This window comes from Equus asinus, chromosome 4, assembly GCF_041296235.1.
Source record: "Equus asinus isolate D_3611 breed Donkey chromosome 4, EquAss-T2T_v2, whole genome shotgun sequence".
Lineage (NCBI taxonomy): Eukaryota > Metazoa > Chordata > Mammalia > Perissodactyla > Equidae > Equus > Equus asinus.
Window position 1 is genome coordinate 95,479,419 of NC_091793.1, and position 18,687 is coordinate 95,498,105.

At 34.0% G+C, this 18,687-nt stretch overlaps 1 protein-coding gene across 13 annotated transcripts in view; it reads left to right on the forward strand.

Annotated features, from left to right (window-relative positions):
* GALNT13 (polypeptide N-acetylgalactosaminyltransferase 13) overlaps positions 1-18,687 on the forward strand; it is a 470,593-nt gene that overhangs the window by 13,397 nt on the left and 438,509 nt on the right. For 12 of the 13 annotated variants that reach the window (XM_070507781.1, XM_070507790.1, XM_070507780.1 and 9 more), the window contains exon 2: positions 16,082-16,152. The gene's annotated coding sequence lies outside the window, so the exon portion shown is untranslated. Of the gene's footprint in view, positions 1-10,617; positions 10,677-16,081; positions 16,153-18,687 lie in introns of those variants that run through there. The other variant, XM_070507784.1, reaches the window with a different exon arrangement.

The following is an 18,687-nucleotide window of genomic DNA, read 5'->3' on the forward strand; positions in this document are numbered from 1 at the left end:
AGAGACTGAGAAAGAGAGAGACGCAGGAATGAGGAAGTTCCCCAGTTTTCTCCCATAGCTTGGGACGTTGGTAACACAAAAACGTATGTATTGTGGAAAACGGATAACAAAAATGACTTTTAATTGATATGTTAAAATCTAGTATTTTTGTGATATGGAAAGATAGGGGATTCTGAAATGAGAAAAAACAAATTAACAATGAGGCATTCTTTAAAGCTGTGAATATCTGATTTCTCTTGACAGATTACAATCTTTTGGGTCACCTCCTTTTACTATTTTCCGAGTGATCTGGTTTTTCGACAAGGACTTATGGGCAGTGAGAGCTGCTTTGTCTGTTATCTCACCTAGTTTGATGAATCAAGGGTCCATTAAATTTCCTTTTAAATATGAAGTTCTTGAACCTTGAACCTTGAAGTTCTTAGAACCTTTAGCATATGGACTAACTTGATTCTAAGATAAGAAAATGCAGACACTTAACTTGGGAGAAGGCAATGGAGCATGGTTGTGTTAAAGACACAAGTTTAAGACTAAGGTACTTGCATAAATACAGTTTAAAAATTCTGACTCATCCCGTTACTAGCAGAATGACAAAGCAGAATTACATAGCCTCTATAGACTATATTCCTTGCAATTTAGTCTATGGAATCTCATCTTTAAAATGGGGGCAATAGTAATAATAGCTAACAGTAATTAATCCAGGTCTCTAATTGGGCACGAGGGTCTCTTTTAAGTGCTTTACATAATTTAGCTCATTTTATTCTCACAATACTAAGAGCTAGATATTTGTTTTCATGTACCTAATGTAACTACTTTAAAGGGTTGTTGTGAGGATTGAAGTGACAATGCGTGTGATGTACTGATTATTGTGCTTGGCATTTAGCAAGGGCCCAACAAATGATAGCTATTATTAGTGTATCTCCTCTTCCAGGGTCCTCTTCTGGCATCAAGCGTGACAGGTGCCTAGTAAATCTGGCCTGCTTAACCGATTTCCGAAATAAAATTCTCAGACCTGAAAGAGTTATTGTAAAGAGTAACTACAAAATCGGGTCCCAGGAGACAATAAATAAATAGGAGTGAAAGATAGGATTGGAGCCAAGCAAAATAGAAACACAGTAAAAGTGTATTAGTGAAATATTTAGAAATCTTATTTAAGAGAGAAGAGAAGGTAAATGTGTGAAGGCAAAGGTATATCATATCATGATAAATATGATATCATAACACTGTACAAATTGTAAACAATTCTTAACACTGAAATGCCACTTTGCAGAAAGTGCATCTAGTGTAGAAAAAGGATGGTAATCTTCTTCTATTCCCTTTTACTCTATTTGGAAAATTCCAACGTCACTGCTGATTTTTGTTAGTTGTTCTTGGTTAAGTTGAGCAGTCATACTCCATTTTCCCCTTAGTTTTTTTGATCATCTTTGACTGTTATTTTTTCTTGTGGATGATCCTTAGAGAAATTGAAAGATGAGTGCCTTTTTGGTGTGTGAATATGAAAAATAGTGAAAATTTTAAAACATATTGCCACCCAGCCTTAGTCTCTGAATGAAAAAGATGAAACATGATTATTTTTTGTTCTTTAGAGACACAGACTTCATTTTCAGAATGTGATATCTACTTGTTTTCAAGGATTTTTATAAATGCTTAATTGGAAATTTTCTGTTTTTTATTTAGAAAAACACATAATTTGAAATAACAAATTGAAATTGATTTCTCACTTAGACATATTTGAATTTCAATTCTCTCTTCTTATCATATGAAGAAAATCTGTTGTTTTGAGCACTGATAGTTTGTCAGTTCCTTCACAATAATTTGTACAAATGATAATTGTACATAAATTAATAAACTGCTGGTGGGATCTAATGATGCATCATGCTGCTTTTGATTTATTTTGAATCATTTGCAGACTGTTGAAATGTACCAGGACTAATTGTTTAATGTAACCTACAAATTCCTCAAGTCCAGAAACATATTCAGTAAAATAGAATATTAAAAAAAAAAGACTAATTCGTGTTATGTTTTATGAGAGTTTATTATATAAGAAGTGGTTTTATAGGTTATTAAATAGTGTATGGGTTTTATCTGTTTAAAAATCCTTTTCATATTACAAATAAGGAAATGCTTTAAATAACCTTTTCCTATTTTTCCTATTATGATTCAGTTTTCTCATGCTGCCTAAAAATAATGTTGAGTCCTCAGCTTGCATTTGCTTAGTACTCCTGTTGCCTCCCATCCTGAAGTTTTGTGTGCCACCTGAATATATTTTAAAAGTGATTAAAAAGAAGACCTTAGTATAAGCTTCAACAACATTGTAAGGAATTTCTACATGAGGAATATTTAAAATCAAGTAATAACTCTTGTCATGTCTGGGAACCATGCATGAGGTTAACCATTTTCAACCAAGGTTACGTGAAGTCACAAACAATTGATTGGTTCTTGTATTATTGCATCCATCTGCCGAAATATTATACCGCATGTAATTATTTTATAGTATAAAATAGTCCACTGATAATTAACCGTGTAAGTTTACTTTGTGAACAATTTTCATTTTATTTAGCAAGTGCTTTGAAAGTAAGTAACCCACAAAAAATATTCTCCATTGTTATAAATATAAAACCAAGATATAGAAAGCTTAACACTATGATTGATTTTGCAATGCAGTTTTGACTAACACTAAATCAAAGATATGTACTGTTTCCTGTCATAGGGTGGGGCTAATGCCCACTACGTGTGTGTGTGTGTGTGTGTGTGTCTTAAACGGCTTCTACTTAAAGTTGAGTTTTCATTTTTATGGACTCCCTGGGTGTTTTTTAATGTGGACCTCCACAGTCTTGTACTTGGGTGCCACTCAAGCTAGATAGAAGTTCCTGATCTTATTTTGTGATAATTCAGGTTTATACTTGACTTTTATTTGCTTTATTCACTATAGAGTTTGTTTTGACCTTTTCTTTGACCAAATTAAGTTTTGGTCCAGCTTTTTTAAACTTCTCTATCTAAAACCTTATTTGCAGTATAACTTTCTTGTCAGATTTAACTCAGTAGTTTTGGGTTTTTAGTCAACCTTAAAACCTTTCATACACACTTTCACCCTGTCATTCCTCTCTACACTAACATACCCTAAAACTCCCACATTTAGTCATTTTTAACTGGTGTTATTTTCTGTCTATTTTTAAAATCGTATATATATTTAGTACTTGCCATGGAAAAATTTTATTATGTGATTTTAATCAAGTTGTAATATATGCATCTGTATTTTATTATAATTCTCTAAATATTCATGCACTTTTAATTAGCCAAGGGACTATATCTCACATGAAAGTGATATATAAAATTGTGGGCCAGTAAAATGTTGCCACATTTTAATACAGAAGTGCACTTCATGGATGCATGAAATGATTCCTGCTTAAACAGTCAGTATACATAATCAATCAATAAATCTGGCCAGTGGATTTGGGATCCACTTAGTTTAAGGCACTATGTAAATGCAAGATCAGGTGCTTCCAGAATTTCATTAAGAGACACATACTTACAAATGGGTTTTAAGGAGTGGGTTCATGTTCACTGCATGCAATTACTGAGTGGTTTTGCAATTCAAAAACCCTGGGGGTCCACTAGGCAAAATCCTTTTTTCTGTGTGTCTGCACTTCTGCTTGCTGTCTGTCGAGTCTCCGCCTTACTGAAGTCTCACACTATTAAAAAGATGATTTTCTCTTTCCTGCTTCTGAGGATTATTTCCTCATTCAGAGATGAACAACCTCTGCAAAACAGAGGTACATATTTTCATAAGGCAAAGCCATTCTATCAAGCAAGGGCCTCTTATACCATAAACAAGTAGAAACATCATCTTTCTGTATTAACGACATTGCAAATTTATGAATCATAAGCATGTTACTACATATTGTTATCGTGGAGAATTTTTACTTTTTCTTCTCTGTGCTTTTCAGCAAATGTGTTCATATTTGTTATTCAAGGCTGTATCATTTTATAGGAAAATATGTGCCTCATTTGTTCATTTACCACTGTGTGGGGGCTTCAAGGACAGTCAGGGTCTTTAGTATGTAGAATTCTGTGTGATGGTGTGCTTGGCTGATTGCCATCAAGCAAGTCATTCAGAGGACTTAAGAATTCTGATGTCATAGACCATGTATTAGTCTCAGGGATAAAATTCACACTACACCTCAATTTCAAACTTTTTCACATGTCACTTTCTCAATCCAGGTTCACACATTCTATTTATTAGAAATTTTATGAATTCCTGGTTTTTTGCTGACACCCATATATAGATCTCCCTCTGCAAGGCCAAAGGCACTTACTGGAATCACTAACACCAATACCAGTGACAGCAAAAAGGAAGGGAGGAAAGAAAAGGAGCTTGCATTCCCAGACTGATGCTGTGTCGTGGTTGGCCTGTTTCTCCTCCCTTCAAGCAGCTGCAATCCTGGGAAATGTTGTGCCTTGGACTGCCTTACTGACATTGGCTTTTAGTGCTGTTAGAGCTGAATAGGGTAGAGCTTTCCTTTTTTCTTCCATTGAGTCTCGGTAGTGAGATCTGGTCATTGGCATTTATTCTTTGACCCTTAGTGTTTCCCCTTGAAATGGAACTAATCAAGGAGTTGTCTCGCTCTTATTAATGCTCATGGAGCATTCAGTATAAGTACATGTATTTTTGCCTGTTCCTGTAGTTTAATGAGTCCTTTCTTCTATCTTCCTAAATGGTAGATGTATATCTATATCTGTCTGTCTTGTGCAGATCATGAAATCCAAGAAGGCAGTCCAATGCAATTCTTTTTGTGCTGTACCTAGCAAAATGCCTTACACAATTAAATCCTTAATACATGCATTTAATTAGATTGCACGTGTCTAGCTAGGTCCCCTGAGCCTTCCAAAGCAGTAGACGCTACTTTGGAAAATGATGCAGGCCAAAAAGGATTTAGGTCAGTCAAATTTTTATCTGGCTTTCCCAGTAGGATAGCTGAAAATGTCTTTCCACTGTGCTGTATTAATGTCTTCCTTGTGATTCTTTTTCCTCTCAAATTCCTTTGTCAGCTAGTTGAAGATTGTGTACTTTATATACTTCTTGTAAAACTCATTGGGTACTTGAAATAGCCTGTCTTTATGATTTTCACCAGACTGGCCCGAGAGTTCTACCACCTCTGTCATTTATTAGAATTTATCTGGAACTCCTTTCCTTTGCCAGGGACGTAAGTCACAGAGTTTAAGATTGAAAGGGATCTTGAGGGGTGATCCTGTCACCCCACCTGCTCTCAGTCAAGGTTGTACCTAATCTAAACCCAAGCCTGACGTGTTTCTCTAAATTAAATCTACCCCACATCGTGTAATCCTTTACATATTCCACTCCACATTGCCAATAGAAGGATCTCTCTAAATATAATTCTAAGCATGTAACTCCTGGGTGTCCAAACCTTTGAAAGCTCTACAGGTTAAGTTTCGAATTCTGTAGCATATCATTCAAACCTTTCGTAGAAATTTATCCCAAATGATCTTTGCAGCCTCATATTTCATCTTCTACGCTCTCCCAATCTAGTTTCAGGATTCATTGAGTTACTTCTCTGTTACCTGGGTATGCCATAGATGTCCATGACTGTTTCTTTGCTCACACTGCTTTTCAGCCTTGAATTACCTATCTCCTCATTTCAAGGTTTAGCTCAAATGATAAGCCTTTTTAAAAGAATTTTCTGGAGTCTCCAAGGCAGAATTATTCTATTCCTTTTTTTCTGTTCCTGTAGCACTTTGTTCGTGTTGCTGTTGCTAACTTACACCATGTTATCATAGTTAGTTGTGTCCTCGTCTGTCTACCATTTTAAATTATAAGCTTTTTCATAATGGAGGCATCACATTCTTCATTGTTCCCCTGAGGCCTACCAAAGTCCATAATATAGCTAGTTATTCAGTAAATGTCTTACAAAATTGTTAAATATTGATTCAGTAGCATAAAGGGCTATGAATGTAAAGATGCTCTTTTGAATAAATCTTTGTGACACTCCTAGTATCTTTTTCTGGAATATGATAAGGATGTAAAAATATTAATATAATCTATTCCAAAGATAATCATCACAGATTTTTCAGATTAGTAGGTTCAAGAGAGTCCTTAAAAACCATTTAATTCCAGCATCTAGCCAGTGTTTGAGGTACTTTTCAACTTTCCTGGAGAAGGGACATTCAATTTCCTCTTGAACTCTTCCTTTGGCCTTTTCTTAGGGCAGCCCATTCTGTTTTGGCATTCCTCACAGTAAGAGAGCTTTTCCTTGTGTTGAGCTTAAATTTGATTCTGTGTAACTTCTCTCATTGGTCTTATTGGTCTGAGTTCTACTTATAGGGAACACAGAAAACAATTTTAAACTGCTTTCCACATTGTCGATTCTTCACATAGGAACAGCATTCAGGTTTCTGCTGTATAATCTATTTTAAAGGCTGAATGGCCCCAAAACACACTTGAGTATATATATATACTCACTGTATATATATGCATATGTGTGTGTGTGTGTGTATATGTATATAAACACACTGTGTGTGTGTATATATATATATATATATATACAGACACACACACACACATACATTATATATATATTTATACTTGTAGACATCTGTGTTAGTACACATATCAGCAACTAGCCAGAAAACAATTGGAAATATTTTTAATTGGAAATAAGGTAATTCGTTTGATGGAAGTAGAGACAAAGACAGAAAAACAGAGAGATTGTCATACAAACAATTCACATTCTAGTCAATATATGTTCATATATATAATGTCAGATATATAAATAAAGGATTCCAGATTATTGCATTATAATTCCCAATTTTAGACTCCAGGAAGATCACATTTTTCTGGTTATCTTATTGCTATACAGGAGATTATCCTGAAATTTAGTGGCTTAAAACAGCAATATATTATAATCTCTTGTAGTTCTGTGTGTTGACTGGGCTCAGCTGGGAGACCCTTCCTCATTTGTGGTCTCTCATGCAGTTACCATCAGGTGGTGGCTAGGGCTAGAGTCATTTAAAGGCTGGATGAACTGGATGTCCAATATGGTTTCTTTACTCACATGTCTGATGCCTAAGTGCTCCTCAGCATGGCCTCTCTCTCCAACACAGTAGCTGGCACTTTTTACATGGCAGCTGAGTTCTCCAAGAGGCAGAAAACAGAAGATGCTAGGCCAGTTAAGGGCTACTCCTGGAACTGGTACCTTATTGTTTCTACCATATCCTCTTGATCAAAGGAGTCCTAGGATTTACTCAGATTTTAGTAAGTAAAGAAATAGCTTCATTTCATGATGGGTGAATGTCAAGGTCACATTGCAGAAGAGCATGCTGGATGGGAGATGTTGTGGCCATCTTTGGAAAATACAACCTGCCACACTATATGTTTGGATGGTGCGATGGAGTAAAGGATGCACTTTCGATTTTAACTTATTCTCAGAAGAAGTAAACAAAAATGTGATACCTTTAAACAATGGCATAAAACATGAAGAAAGCACGGATATTGACCATAAAACAATGTAAAACTAACTGACATCCTCTATCTAAAGTTTACCACATGTTCACACCACATTTCTAATTGGATCTCAGGATTTGAAAGGCTCTAGTTCTAAATTTAGGTTTAAACATGTTCAAAGAGTATTAACATTATTTTTTAATAACTGGTATCTAAACAATCTTTAGTTTCTGGAAATTCATTTTTAGTGCATAATATAATCTCTCCTGCTCCTGTTAAAGCTATTTCATTACTTGGAATCTAATTTTAAAAATAACCCTTCATGCAATTAAATATAATTAAACTACTAAATATTTCCTTTTATGACATATAAATTTCTCTATTTGAGTCATTTTTAAGTATCCTAATTTCCTAGATGTTAGTTCTTTCCATTTCTCTCCTCTGAACTCCTTCAAAATTATTCTTCATTTTAAGTATGATTTGGAATATGAATCCTAATATTTGGTAATATATATATGCTGATCAAATAATGATTAAATCCATGACAGAGAAACTTTTTTTATTTTTACCTGTGAATTCTTAGATAATATGCATTACTTAGAAACTGTGTTCAGTGTATACCGAGAGTGGCCTAAAGTTAGTGCCGTATGTTTCCCTCACAATATATGAAGTCTAGATGTTGATTTCCAAGCCTGATAGGATGGCTGTATATTGTCACCAGGGATCCTTGTAGCCATTCTAAGCTTCCTGCACTCAAAATAGCTGCCAGAGTTCCAATATCTACAATTCAGGCAGGTAAAGGTCAAAGAGCCTAAAAGTGCACATTGCAACCAAGGGAGGAGAGTGAATAGATACTGAGGAGGCAACTAGCAGGTCCAGCCACATCAAAAAAATCGTGTTTTGTCAACTTTTTGACAATTTCATCTTATTGTATAATTATGCTTCAATTTTGTCTATGCTATGCTCCAGCTCTTTTAATGCTGAAATTTTGCCTGATTTATAGCTGTATGTTTGGTTCTTATGTATACACTTTGTTGCTTTTGTTCCCTCTGAGTTTGTAAACTAGTATTCTTTCTTTCTTTTCATATTATAACATGATATATGTTTTTCATAAGATTTACAAAATTAAGGAAAGTATAAAAAAGAAAATTGATATTATATTTTTAAATCATTCAGAAATAACTATGAACATTTTGCTGTATAGTCCTCTAATGTTTCTGAATTTTATACATATATTTATAATGTAAATATATGTGTGTATTTATAGTTATTTACACAATTCCTACCTTATTTATCATTATGTTAGAAGTATTTATATTGTTTTAAAAATATATATTGAAGATTTATGCCTGTAAATAAACCCTATTTGAGACATGAATTTTGTGACTGCATAGCATTCTATCATCTGCACAAACTACAGCTTATTTAGTTGATCTTTAATTGTTAGACACTCGTTGCTTTTACAGATCTACAATTATAAATATTATAAATGACACTGATGAAGTTCTCTGAACATGAATTTTTGCCTGTGTCTAATTAGTTGTTGGAATAACTTCATGCAAGTGGAATGGGTCAGAAGATAGGGATATGGAAAGGAAATGGTAAAATTTCTACCTCTATTTTCTAGAGACTGGAAAATAGTGAAGTGAAGGATATAAAATACGCTGTGCTTTGCAGGTGTTTGCTGAGAGTAGGGTGGAGTGAGTTAAGCAAAACTGTTTCAGCTTTCACTTCAGAGGATGAAGGAACCAACATTTTCTCTTATCTCCTCAGATAGATAGGAGCAGGTGATGAAAGAGAAGGCGTTCAGTGCTCTTTACATGGAGAAGCTGGTGAATATTTGGAAAGATCACTTTGCCAGTTCTTTCAACATCTGATGAAAAAAAGATGAAATAAAATAAAGGCAGCAAAGAACAGACCAAGGACCCACTTGAGTTGGAAACAGGTCTTGACTTCTCCCCAAGTGGATGAATAGAGAAGAGGGATGGATGAAACAGTCTTCGGTTACAGAACGCCACAATGTAGACCCTGTCAACAAGGTGGACTTGCAGTCAAAAATCAAGGGGCAACGGTGTTCAGGAACTTGGTCAAGGCATTACCTATGCATTTGACCATGGAGTATAGACCAGATATGGAATTATGCACTGGTATAAGTTGGCTGATAGACTCCAGGAAAATCACATTTAAATAATGTGCAATATTCAGGACATCTTGATTTGTCGTGCTTTTCATGATTGAAATTATCATAGGATTATTATTATCAAGTCATATTTACAATAGGAAATGTGCGAGGGAGTTAGTTTAGAGTTCTTGAAGGCCAAACGAAAATGGGGAGAGAGAGAGAAAATACTAGTGATGACTTTAGAAGTTATAGATTAATCAGCTTGCTTTGATATCTAGGAAAACAGAAGAATGAATCAAAAAGACAATTGATTTTCATTCACCTCAAAGAGCAGAACAAATAAGGGTAAAAACCAACATGACTGAGAGAAGTAAATCATTCTGGGTTAATCTAATTTTATTCTTCTGACACAATGACAGGACTTAAATATGAGGGGAAGCAAAAGACTTCATATGTCTTCACTTCAGAAGGGTTAGTTTTTGTCTCACACTATGTTCTTATCAACCAGTAAAGAAAACACTGTCTTGTGTAAAGGGAGGCATAGCTTATTATTTGTCATTGAATCAATGACTTGCCAGGGCAGATCAACTAACACTCCAGAAGTGTCGATTGGGCGCTTATACTAAAATTTGTGTTAATCTCCAGAATTTAAGAATACAAAATATGAATACACAGACTAGGAAAGTTGCTAAAACTGTGGGAATTTGCAAGCATCCAAAGTGAATTTAGGAAGAAAGAAAAGTGGCTGAAGTAGGTTGAAGAACAAGGAGAAGCGTTAATTATAATGGCACTTAAAAAATGATAATGTCTAATGTAATAAAATGTAAATGGTAATGTCTAGTGTTAAAAACTGGTAATGTCTAGGCATTGTGATACTCTGTTGTTATAAATTAGAATTGAGACCTGGTATTGCTGCCTGGATGATCTGGAGGGATCTGTAGTGTTTCCTGCCTGCACTTGCTTCACTTATCATGTAATAATCCTCTTGAATGTTGTCAGTTACAAGACTGTAACACATTTTCATCCATTTGTAGGTATTTTCCTTCCTGGGTCCTGTAAAATACTTGACTGTTGCTTTGTAAGAAAATAAGGAATTGTGTAAGTTCCTCCAAAAAGAAATAATTATTTTATTAAGCTGCTCTATTTCCATGCTTTTCCATATAAACAATTTTTTATTTTGGTGTCAAATTTTGGGGTAACCTCTTGGAAGACATTTTAAAAGGTAGTTAAACTCAATGCATATAATACCAAGAATGCATAGAACTCGCTTCAAGATGTGACAATATGAAGAGCTAGGGCCAGATCAGGGCATAAACAGGTAACAAATACTATGCCACAACTGCCACTGGCTGTAGTAATTGTAAAATATAACCCGATTGTGGGGTTCAAAGGTGAAAACTCTGTGCATCTGTATTAATAAAATATAGTTTAACAAGTCTTAACAGCCTCATGCAATTTGATCAAGCAATTCCACTTCTGGGTATTCAATCCTCAGGAAACAATGATGCTGTGGCAGAAGATATGTACCAAAAGACCTTTGCAGTGTTTTTTATTTTTTATGTTTCTGGTAACAGATATTGATAACAACTTATATATGCAAAAAATACAGAATAAATGGTGGCATATATGGAATATCAATCAGTGAAATGATTTCCCATTGTACTGATAAAAAAAGTGATATTGCCACAGAAAGAAATTCACAATTAAATAAAAAGAGGATCTAATTATAAAATGGTTTATATGGCATAATTCTTTAAAGAATATTCTAGAAATAAGGACAGAATAGATATTCATGAAGTACATTGTTATAGGAATTGAGTGACTTCAGTTTTTATGTTTTTTTCTGAATTTTTATAAAAAGACCTTGGTAATTTTTATTTAGAAAAGCAATGATATAAAGAAAAACCACTTAGACTGATAACTTTTTGACAATATTTTTCTTTATTTTTTTAAATCGCTGATGACTTCATTTCTTTTGTGAATATCATTTCATTATTTAACTTTACATTGCTGAATTTGCTGAATATAATATTGTATATATTATTTATTTAAAAATCCAAAGCTAGATTCCACATTTATTTTCATTCTTCTGTATTTTATATATTTGATATGCATGTATAAATATATAAATTTTAAATAAATATATAATATCTTTAAAGATATGCATATTTAATAAATAAGGTATATATAAATATATAATATACAAAATACAGGAGAATATATGTATATATATATATCTGGATTTTTGTTATTTTAGTTGTCTAAAACATTGGGCAATGATTCTGATTTCTTTTCTAGCTTCTTAATTTTTTTCTTGATTTAAAAACACTTCATTGACTGACTATTTTTCTGTGATGCCAAATATTTCAATGACAATAAAACATTTATTTCTACCCTTTTTCTCTATTAATTTTGATATAGTTTCATACAGAAAATTTGCAGTTGTTGTACTTAGGAACCCTGTATATTCTCTGTCCAGATTCATTAGTTGTTTACATTTTGCCCCTTGTGCTTTATTTCTGCTTACTGTCTCTCTCTCCATATATGTATGCATATATATACACACATACTGTATATTTACATAATTATATATATGTATACACCTGTATATATGTACATATACATGTAATTTTTTCCTTGAATAATTTGGGAATATGTTGCAGACATCATGCTTCTTTACTTGAAGTATTTTAGTGTGTATTTCCTACTAATAAGGACATTGTCCTATATAACCGCAGTGCAATTATGAAAATCAAGAAATTCATTATTAACAAAATGCTGTTACTGTAACTCGCAGTGCATCTAGGATCACATGTGCATTTGGTTGTTGTGTCTTTTTCTTTCTTTTTTTTGGCTGGGGAAGATTAGCCCTGAGCTAACATCTGTGCCAGTCTTCCTCTATTTTGTACATGGGTTGCTGCTGCAGCATGGCTGCTGATGAGTGGTGCAGGTCTGCGCCTGAGAACTGAACCTGGGCTGCCCCAGCAGAACACGCTGAACTTAACCATTAGGCCCTGGGGCTGGCCCCTGGTTGTCATGTCTTTTAAATTTCTTCTTTAATGACTTCGAATTTGAAGTGTTCAGGCCAGGTATTTTCAGACTTTCCTCAATTTGGGTTCAGGCCAGATAATATTCAGACTTTCCTCATTTGAGTTTGCCTGATATTTCCTAATGATTGATTCATGTTATGCATTTTTGGCAGATATACTACAGAAGTGATGTGGTGTCCTTGTCAAGTGCATACTTGGCATCACGTCATGTGTATTTGTCCTGTTATTGATGATGTTGTCTTTGATTATTTAGTTAAGGTGGTCTCTGCCAAGTTTCTCCATTGAAAGTTACTATTTCCCCATTGTAATTAATAAGTGATGTATGAGAAGATTCTTTAGGACTGTGGAAATACTTGGTTCATCATCACACTTTCAGCCGCAAGTGCTGATCCACAGGTATTTTCTTGACTGAATCAGTTAACTGTAAATTTTGCTTAATGGTGATTTTCTAACTCCATCGGTCCATCTGTATTTGTTAGGGTGGCATCCTATGCAAAGGAGGAGTTTTCGCTTCTTCCTTATGTACTTTATTCATATTTTATTTTCTGTAATGAATTTTAATTCTTTATGATAATTATTGTTTTGATTTTCCAGTTGTTCCAGATTTGACTAGTGGGAGCTTCCTGAAGCTGGGGCCTATGTCCTTTTGACATATCCCAATCATTTTGAAATGCCTTACTCTTTCCCCCGAAAAAATGTCACCTGGAATTCCATATAGTTTTGAGTCTCCTCCCTGTGTCCGTGTTCTAATATGCCAGGGCAATTTTTCAATATTTTCATAGTTTCAGTGGACTTTCTGAGAGTGTGTTTTGTGGCTCGCTTAGGACCTTTGTTTTTCTCTTTTCCTCACAGTTTTTCTGGACCGCTTAGATCTCTGTAATACCTATGGTGGGAGCTTGAAAGATAGGCTCTGTTAGAAATTGGTGTTTAATTTTCTGTTTACAAGTAATTTGACATTTTTATTGTTCTCCAAATTCCATTTATGCTCAAGGCCTAGGATTTGTGTGTTTTTATTTGTTTTTGTTGGCTGGCTGTATATTTTTTGCAGGATGTGTGAAGAGTTTCAGATTTAGATGGCTGCTATTACCACAACTACCCAGAATTCCAGGTCCACATTTTTTAAGTATTCTACAAAACATATTGATATTTCAAGTTATTTGCAATATGCCGTGATGTAACCAGAATTTGTGGATTGCATAGCTTTACCTTTTGTTGTCAGTGTTCTCTTAGTCTAGTTTATCTGGTTAAGTTGAATATTTTTTATCTCTATCCTTATTTTACTAAATGGTCCACCTGTCAATCTGGGAAGTCTCTCTCTGAAGGATGTGTCCTTGATAAATGTAAAATCATTATTTAGGATCGTTAATTCCCTTGATTTGTACCAATCGATTGTATTTGTAATTTCTACCTTAGCTTTAAAAATTATCAGATATATATTTAAACAAATGGAAACATAAGCCCATGAAATTTAAAAACATGTATATAGATTAAAACATCACTAATCAATAGCACCTGATTGTAAGAAGCTGGTGAAATGCATTTATAAGCAGTTGCTTCAACTGATGAAATAAGCTCTTTGAGCTTAATTAAGGAAAATCCTTCCTCCACTTTCACAGCAAAGAGGTCTGATTGTAGTTGGTAGGTAAGGATCAGGAGGAAAACACTTCAGTGCATGACAATGGCGGAGGAGAAGACAGCTTGTAAAAGTGGGAAATAGGTGAGTTCAGAAAGTAGGTCCCATGCAAGAGGGGCAACCATTTCTCTGTTCTCTGGAGGTTTGGAGACCAGCCTTATGAAATCTTCCCTCTTTCAAAAAAGCTAGAAATGAAGATTCTTATGAGAAATCTTCTTTCGAATATTTTAAAAATCTTTTTAAAATTATGCTGTTGGATAAGCAAAACATGTCAGTAAGCCAGATTTGGTTATTACGCCCCAGTTTGCAACCTCTACTCTGGGTGCAGTTAGGAAGGTGTTGTAGTGAGAAAAAATCTGGGTCAGAAAAGCTTGTTCTGAGTCCAGGATCACCTCTCATTAGCTGGGTTAAATTGGGCAGGACACATGATTACTGTTAATTTCAATTCTCTTGTCTATGAGGATGAATATGCTAAAGCATGAAGAAATATACAGGTCTGAAACTTGTTATAACTTTATAATTCTATTGAAATTATATGTAAACATAAATTTTTATCTTCTATTAAGCTCTACGTTTTAAACTTAGAAAAATGAAATTTATAAAACTACATAGTTTCTTAAGAATTTCTTGATTTACTTTTGACATTTAATTATAAGTTTGGAACTCTATCTAGTTTCCTCTTGTTTGAGAGACTTTGTGTTGAGCATTAGGAAAATCATTCATTCCTGTTCTGGGGAGAGGCCAGTGCCATCCTGTTGTCTCCCACATGCTAGAGGAAGATAAATTAGACTCTCAGAATGCCTGTTGGTCTTGTTGAACTGTTGATTTGCTTATAGTTGGTTTTAGTGAACACAAAAGCACACCTCCAGTGTTAGTAAGCTGGTACTTCTTCTCAGTACTATAAAGAACCAGATCTCTCTGGGCAGAAATTCTATTGGTCACCCGAGAACTAATGTTTCCCTAAAGTGGCTTGCTACTTAGGGGACTTTTTATTTGTATTGTCCAAAGTGTGGCTGCTCTGTCTGAAACAACACATTGTACTTTAAAGGGTTACTTTAATGATCATTAGATTGTGTTTTGTTTTGTTTCTTTTGAACAGTTCTTTTGAACAGTATACCCAGTAGCATAAAATCCATTTGTTGAAATATTTTGTTTCGAAATTAATGTGTTTTCCCCAACACCTCTTCTATAAAACAAATTAATAAAATCTGATTAAATAACTTTCTCCTTATAATTGACTTTCTGAAAAGGAAATGAATGTTTGTGTATTTTTGTGAGGTGTGCAAGTGGCATGCCTGCATTTTTCTCACTGCAATGTTTTCAATTAGAATTGAAGTTCAAGTACAAAGTGAATTAGTGCAATTCTCTGGGTAAATCAAGTAAAATTCTCTTCTAACTCAGTGATCTTCATATGTCAGACAAACATACATTTTAAAAACTTGAATTATTTTAATAACCACTTCAAATCTCCATCCAAATTTACTTATAAATATCTCATATTTTTAAATATGCTTTTATGTTGGTCTGCCATGTTCTGGGGGCACTGTGTTTCTTGCATATACTTCTGAAGCCAATGTGCAGACCCTTCTTACCTCTTCCTTAAGAGCGTCCTCCTCGACTGATGTGTAGAATATTTGCATATAATTGAGAATAGTTCTGTTCATCAGCCCATTTTACTTTACCAGATGTACAATTTATAACTTGCAAAACTTTATTTCACTATGTTAAAGTATGTAGTATCTAAGTATTTGTTGATCTGGATAAGGTTTTCTGTAACCTTGGCAAACTGCTTACTCTTTTGGATTTTTTTCTTTTCACAGATGCAATTTGTAGGAGTATTTTGAGGATGAATGTTTGCAAATCACTTTGAAATTGCCAAGCGCCACATACAGTAAGTAATATGTATTTTTATTTTTCCACTCAGTTGCAGTCATGCTGAATGAATTTGGCAGACAGTCATAAAAGAACACATTTGTATTACGGTTCTTGATATTTGTGACTATTGAGGCAACATGTATATAAAAAATAAAAATTCGGTGAGCTATTTGCTAGTCTGAATTAAGTTGTATAATTTCAAGATTTCTAATGACATATTACTATTGTTCTGTGTACATAACTTGCATATAATATTTCTCACTTAATATTTAAGTGAGATTTTTTTCCCCTCTAAATCGTAAGTTGAGAAGAGTGAAGACATTAGTGCTATTAGCCAGTGTTGGTATGGAAATTTTAAAAAGGAATTTTGAAATAAGTATTAAGATTTGCTGTGTATCAGCTAATTTATACGTATTGTCTTTAACTCTGCCCCGAATATTTTAAGATCAATATTTATATTCCCATTTTATAAATAAGAAAACTGAGACCCAAGAAATTTTAATACTTTGCTTAATATCTGTTCAAAGTGATGAATCTAGGTTTTGAACACAAGACTTTTCAGAAAATATTGCCTCCACCAATAACTTAGAAAAGTTAAATAACTTTTACTTAAGAGCCTGAATATTTAAGAGTTTAAACACGTTCTGATTATTTCTTTGGATTTTTGTTTTGCTTAAGCGTTATCCTGAAAAGTAGTGAATATATATTTTTTCTACTGTCTATCATGTCATTGCTTTCATTTCAAATGATACTTTGCAATTCCTCACTTGGACTGCTTTGAACTAGTAGGAAATAAGTGAAAATGCAGATTCTGAAAGAAAGTTTATAAATCACCTAAATTATTCTTAATAAAAAGTGCTTAGAATTAGAGTTGCTAAGTTCTCCAAGAGTCTTCTTTCATTCATTAAGAAAAAAGACACAATTAAATACTATCATGTTATTATTTTAGAGTTGGAAGGGACTGTAGAATCATAGAGTCCTAGCCTCCAGATGCTCAGATTCCTTGTTTGATGAAGTGGGATGATCAGGAGGACAATTTTAAAATAGAATTTTTGAAAAGTATGAAAGAGATGGTGGTAGCATTGGTGTGCATACATTGTCTTCCAAGATAACTACTTCAGAAAAAGGTGGCATAGTGCAGTGGTTTAAGAATTCAGACTCTGGGTTCAGACCCCCTGGCTTTAAATTCTGGATTTATTACTTATTAGCTGTGTGGCTGAAAAAAATTACTTAACATCTCTTTAAAATGGATATAAAATTAGGAACTACCTCATCTGTGGTAAGTGTGTTAGCACATGTAACGTATAGGACAGTTCTAGATACATAGTAAATTGATATTTCAATTCAAGTATGCTTGTTAATAAGCATTATAACTTCCTAATCGTGTCATATGGTGTACACAACAAAGGTACTCAGTGAATACTGTTCGTTGATATGCTCAAAAAGAAATTAAACTTCAGCCTTCTTTATAAACAGAGCAAAATGCTTTTAGTGGATATCTTTACTTCTTTGAGCTTTTATTGAAGAAGCAAACCATTGAGGTAATCGGCATGTATATATATGGTATATAAAATGAGTGTGTGTATATATATCCCATTGTGCATTGATTGCATACCTAGGCTGAAAGTGTGCTTCTGTGCTTTTTGGAGAAAAGAGGGAGGCAGTTGTAAAGTGCTTGTGGAGTCCGAAATGTTTATTTTGAAGGAGACAGTGCAAACTTATGGATACAAAATAAAGAGAAGAGTTGAAATGATGGTCAAATAATTTGAAGGAACAATCTCTTTCAATGTTTCATTAAACAATTCATGGAAATTGAAGTGATGTGGACAAGAAAACAATATTTATTAAGTATTTACTCTATCCCACACACTTTACATTCAACATCTCAGTTAATCTAAGCAATAATATCATGAGGTACATATGTTCTTATCCCCATTTTTCATATGAGGAAAATGCACCACAGATGGTCTAAATCTATCATTCACAGGAATAAGCTGGAGGCCAATCTAATTCTAAAGCTTCTTTTCTTTATTCTCTTAACCTGGGTGTTAAACACTGAAATTCTGTGGCTGATCTAACTTTATTTTATTTGCGTAAAAACCCTTCTCCCAAACCTTAAATCATACATATCAATTCTTTAGTAAATAAGTAGTTGATGATTGAATTTTAACTGAAACAAATGGCAATTGCCTTATATTACTTGTTGGTAGGACCACTCAGAAATCCAAAACTAATTGCCTGGAAAAAATGCTGTTTGAGTAAAGAAAACTTAAAAAAATAAAAGAGTTTCTTCCCCAAGGTCAGAGACCATATTTTATACTTCTATTAGTCTTAATTCTCAGAATTTGAAGTGACTGACACCACACCTTATCCTTGCAGTCCCTCAGCCACTTCATACAGTGCAGAGAAGTTTGGAATGAAGAGTTCAGCTTACCTTAATCATTCTCCTCCCTGTTTATAGTCCTCAAGTGTGTCAGCATTCAGGGACATCCTTTACAACACGTCGGCCACACTGATACCTTCTGTTGTCACCTGTGTGTGATCTTCATCT